Genomic DNA, 5854 nt, shown 5'->3' with positions numbered 1-5854 from the left:
TGTTGAGGAAGCGTAAGATATGTCATAACATAAAAATTGTGATACAAATTATAGATGAAAAATCTAGGATACTAAAGAGTATATACAAAAATTCCATTAATTATATATACATATATACACATATCTTACTATTGCATATATTAAAAGATACGTAGCATTATACTATGCTGGTTATCTCTGGGGATCAGTTTATAGGTTTTTATTTGCTTCCTTGAGATTTTTCTGTAATAGCTGAATTTTTTTTCCCTTTCCAAATTTGGGGAAAAAAAGGTTCCAAAAATTAATTTTTAAAAAAGGTTATATATCAAGTTTGCATTGCAAACCAGAGCTTTCAGCAGAACTTAGTTGAGTCTTTGCCATAGACACCAACTCATTTCCTTCCTTTCAGAGGCATTCATACCACTATCTTGCATTTTTTCCCAAATGAAATGACAAAATGGAAAGACCATTTCTACACCAAACACTGAGCCATAGGAAAGTGGAATGTCAGTCAGGGCATCTGCAGATCAGGAAATCATGTCACAGAAAGCAGGACCTGTGTAAGATTCTAAGTTTATGCCACGTGCTGATCAGTCACTGTACTTCAACAATTATACACACTGTAATCCCCTCTCTCTGTTCTGCAGGCCTTTTAAAGAGGAAGGCATTTTTAGCAAATGTCCTTTAATTGGAGAAAGGAGGCAGCTCAATTTACTCCAAACTACTTCAGATTAGAGCTGAGTCAGAACGCCTCCCCAAGCGGAAGCTCCTCTCCAGAAGTAGCTTCCCTATTGGATTCAGGTTCAGGGTTGGAACCCACAGACCCAGAATGACAGGCTGTCATCAATGACAAGCCCATGGTTAGCATCCAGCAGCCCTCATTTTGTCCTTGTGTCCCTCATCTTCCTTCAAACTTCTATTTTTTTTCTTAGATTTCTCTGAAACTCTTTTAAAAATTCCTTTTGAAACAAGTGGGAGCCTGACTCATTGCCTATTTCCTCTGTTTTCCACCCAAGTGGTAAACAATGGGCTCCATTCAAATGTTGACCGTCTGTGAGCTGGGAACCTGCGTGCAGACAAAGCTCCTTGTCCCAGGGCAGACTGCCAGACCCATGCTCTCCTCCACTTACCTCCTGGGCTCTGTTTAATAAGGGCCACTGGCAGAATGCAACATATTGTCATGGTCCTGTGACCTTGTAGCTCTGTCTCCTTTTCGCTTCAGCCCAAAAGAACATTACTGTAAATCCTCAAGTTAATGCGTGTGAGGACAGCCTTTCAAAAGATACTCATAAGAAGACAAGCGGTAGTCCAGGCCCCAGTCATAAGGACTATCTGGTTTTATTTATAATAATTTTAGTGTTTCTGTCCTAACTCCTCCCAAGTTATTAATATTTTGTCTGTAGACAGTGGTTGCCAGGAAAGAGAGTCTTGCAATGTCAGGGGCATGACAAAGTTGAGAAATAGAGAAGGCTAGCCTAAGACTTTGTGAAGACAAAGGTGAAGGAACAAAGCAGCAGGCATCAGACTACGGAACAAGAACAGGACAAGGTTTCAAGTTCAAAGGGAGAAGATAAGACAAAAATAAATGAACTTAAATGACACAGTAGTACTCGGGAAAAAACAGAGAGAGGGAAGACTAGAGAGCACAGTCCTTCGTGGGCTTGAGGAAAGCACACCTCCAGTGTGTACAACGATCACAGGAGACGCTTTTGCATATTGTGCCGAAACTCCCTTCTCAATAATGTATGTTTCCTGAGGAACTGCCAGCTTCCCCCTGCATCTTAAAATGGTAAGAAAGAAAGTTAAAGTAAGAGAAACAAATATTAAATAATTATATTTCAGCTATATTAGATATGTGTGCTTTTTAAAATAACTTCAACAACCATAAGAAATTGGGGTTCTTATTCCTATTTTTTTACTGAGAAAATTGTAGTTACGGAGCTGAAATAATTTGCTCACAGTCACAAAATTAGGTAGCACTAGAATTTAAAATTAAGTCGTATGACTAAAAAAAAACATGAGAGAATTCATTCCTTCTTTTATAAAACAAATCACTCCCTATTGACAATCAAACTCAAGTCCCCTAGATTCTCTGTGAATATCACTTCAATCTATCCCACCCTACAGTCCCTCCCTCATAGCTTACCAAGTTCTTCCCTAAAAGCCTCCTCACTGACCTCTCCTCTCTCTGTGCCCTTCTTTTCTTTTCTTCTTTCCCATTTCTTCCTCTTTCAACATTTATCTCAATTCCAACCTGTGTAAAACCCTTCAGCAACTTCCCACTGACCTAAGATTAAGTCACTAACCCCAAATATGGCACTGCTTACCCATGCATCTCCGTATTATATCCTTTCTCCCTCACTTTCTATGTTCCAACAACAACAGACTTCTTCAATATTCTCAAAACTACAAGTCATGCGCCAGAGAAGGGCTTCTATACAGGCTATTTATTCAATGTGCAATACTCAGCAATTCTCAAACATTTTGGGCTCAGGGCCCCTCTGTGCTCTTAAAAATTATTAAGAGCCCCAAAGACCTTTATTTTAAAAAGGTAGATTTTATTATTATATTATGTTGTAAATTAGAACCAGGAAATTTTTTAATATTTAATTCATTTTAAAACTTCACAGTAAACTCATCACACCTCAACCTAAGTAACATTTTATTTAAAAAGGCACATTTTCCAAAACCAAAAATACATTAGTGAGACTAATAGTGCTGTTTTCCATTTTTTCCAAATCTTACAATATCTGGCTTACTGAAGGATAAATGGATTCTCATGTCTGCTTCTGTGTTTAATCTGTTGTGATATCATGTTATACAGCCTCTGTGAAACCCCACTGTACACTTGTAATGCAAAAAGAATGAAAACGAAAATGACTTTTTAGTATTATAGCAAAACAGTTTTAACTCCTGAACCCCCTAAAAGTGTCAGAGACCGAGACCTCCAGAAAACCCAAGGTATACATCAGGAACTCTTACTCTGTATGCCTTGTCTTAAAGTTTGCATGGATGTCTTCCCTAACCTCAAAGAGGTCTGGGTCCTCTTGTTATATGTTTCTATAACATCCTGTACCTCTCTGTCAAAAAAAAAATCACCGAGGCTGGGCGCGGTGGCTCACGCCTATAATCCCAGCACTCTGGGAGGCCGAGGCAGGTGGATCACAAGGTCAAGAGATCGAGACCATCCTGGTCAACATGGTGAAACCCCGTCTCTACTAAAAATACCAAAATTAGCTGGGCATGGTGGTGCACACCTGTAGTCCCAGCTACTTGGGAGGTTGAGGCAGGAACCCAGGAGGCAGAAGTTGCAGTGAGCCGAGATTGCACCATTGCACTCCAGCCTGGGTTACAAGAGTAAAAAAAAAAAAAAAATCACCATACCTTTAATCAATAATTTGCATAAGGACAGAAACCATGCCAACTTTGTTTATAGTGAGTCTCCAGTGCTCAGAACACAGCAAGAACTCAGACAATCTTTGAGGGAGCAAGAGGAGATAGAGAAAAGGAAGAGAGCAAGGAAGTAAAGCCCTCAGACTCAATGAGACAGCCTCCTGACAATCACTCCATTCCTTCAACAGGATGTATACAGAGACATAACTTTCTGCAGTACCTGCTGCAGCTCTGGGTTCCATTTCCCTTTGAAATAGAATGGGAGAAAGGGACAGGTAACGAACTGGAATTAGGAGACTGAGGTGAAACTGTAGGGAGTAATGGTTAGGAGTACATGTGCTGGATTCTCTCATTAAGGCAATCATTCAGTATTTACTAAGCAGCTACAGTTCGCCAGGGATTCTTCTTGGTACTTGGGATACACATCAGTGAATAAAACAGAGAAAAGGTTCTGGCTTCAAGGAGTTTATAGGCAGACCTGAACTCAGCCCCAGGTCCATCCACTTGAGTTGTTCTAAACTGTTTAATCTTCCTGTGCCTTATTTTCTCATCTGTAAATTGTGAACAAGCCTTGAAAGTTTCCCAGTGAGAACTAAATGAAAGAATCTCTTTAATGTACCCAATAGAGTCAGGCACCTAGTAGGTGCCTAATAAATGGAAATCTTTCTGATGGCAACTCTTATTCCAAGATTGATTTTTTCATGTATAGTAACTACAGATTAGAATTCAGTCGTTCACAGGATATCACTTGGGTAGCTGTCGGGGAGGAGGGCAGTATACTGAGGATCTTCACAGGACTTGGGGGGCTGACTACAGTGTCATTTTCCCATAGAGAAGCATCATCTCTGGCTTCCTCTCTTCTTGGCAAGCTACCTGGATATTTTTACATTGAACTATACAAGGTACTACCATAGTCTTAAGCCACGGAGTATTTCAAAACAGACTTTCCTGAGGACTGACTCTTTACAAAATAATTACGCCATGAGTGTCAGACCATTTTAAAGAAGATATTCACAGCCAACTGTTTGTAAGGGACCACCTCCTTACGTGGGTGTGTCGTGTATCACAGGGTTGCTGAGGTTTACCAACTTCACCCTCTGACTGGGTTTGACTTGGCCTTTCTGAGAAAGGGACTCTGCCTTTGAAGTAGGATTACTGGGACAGACAAAAAAGAGAGAGAAAGCAGTGATCTTTGATTTATCATTTCCCTTTCCATCTACTTACTCTTTGTGACTTCCCCAGTTCGTACCACACTAGAGAAGTGTTAGGCAGAGGAAGAGGAAGGAGAAAAAGGGGAAAATCTTATCAGTCGGTTTCGCTATATGTTACCAGTCTGGTAAACACATTTGAAGTTAGAAAGTTTTCAAACATGGAATAAAGTTTGGGAATTACTTGTGTGGATTTAATTTCCTCAGAATATACTCATTGTTCCTTCTCAGGAAATATTCATGAGTCAACTATCCAGAATCATAGTTATTATTCAGGCAGTGTGGGTTTAAAAGGAGATTTGATGCCATGGCAAACCTCACTGACTTAGACTGTTCTTCAAGTTAAAGAGCAGGATGATGTCTGAAGTGACTGAAACACATATGGCTTCAGTGTGTCAAGAAGACCTGAAAGATCCCACATGGAAGTGAAATTCATTATTGGCAAGCACGGTGACAGGAGACCCCAGAGGGCTGAGCCACAAAGAATTTGCAGAGCCGCAAGGCTAACTCTACGGCCTAGTTTGATCTTGAAGTTATTGTCTTGGATAATCCTCTCCAATCTGTTCCTGCACTTAAGAGCCACTCAGCACATGATGGAGCGCCCTCTCAGGTTCCTTTACATCGCCCTGTCAGGGATGACGTGATGTCAGGGAACACAGACATCATGTCAAATCATCCAACAGATGTCCCCTTCAAATAAGTTGGAGCAGAACCAACTATATGGAGAAGTCATAAACAAGGAAACAGACAACCCAGTGATTTTCAGCGCATTGGCACTGCTCTTTGCACGGAAACCTCAGTCTCCAGGGTGGAAGAACACAAGTTCAACAGAGTGTGTGTGCACTATGCGGGCTGACTCTTGCCCTGCTCAGGCTCATGCTACTGACAGGGGACACTTTGGAATCCAAATCCTGCATCATCTCAACGAAATGTTGTGCAACGTCACGGCTCTAAGAAGTAACCAATTTTAATCACTGGCATCAAGGAGTCAGGACAGAGAAACCCAGTATCCAGCCCCATTTCTGTCATTGACTCTCTCATTGTATTGGGAGGATTGGCCAGAATCGTCTGATTCCTGTTTCTGATTTCCCCCCTCACTGGCATCAGAGGATTGCACTAAAGGAAAACTTAATATCTAACTGAGCTCCAAGTGCTCAATAAGAGCATCTCATATTCATTCCAGGCCACCAAGAGGTTCAGGGTGACCAAGTCACAGACTATAAATTCAAACATTTGATGATTTTTGCAGGTGACTGGGTGAGCAAAGGAAAACC

General features: G+C 40.9%; 1 long non-coding RNA gene across 1 annotated transcript; it reads left to right on the top strand.

Annotated features, from left to right (window-relative positions):
- The first annotated feature begins 4938 nt into the window (after positions 1–4938).
- Positions 4939–5634, top strand: C10H15orf54 (putative uncharacterized protein encoded by LINC02915). The gene has a single exon (XR_144264.5). It is a non-coding gene; the product is annotated as a putative uncharacterized protein encoded by LINC02915 (long non-coding RNA).
- Positions 5635–5854: the final 220 nt, after the last annotated feature.

Source organism: Callithrix jacchus, chromosome 8 (genome assembly GCF_049354715.1).
Source record: "Callithrix jacchus isolate 240 chromosome 8, calJac240_pri, whole genome shotgun sequence".
NCBI lineage: Eukaryota > Metazoa > Chordata > Mammalia > Primates > Cebidae > Callithrix > Callithrix jacchus.
Note: the sequence above shows the minus strand (reverse complement) of the source record. Positions and strands in the feature narration are given on the sequence as shown.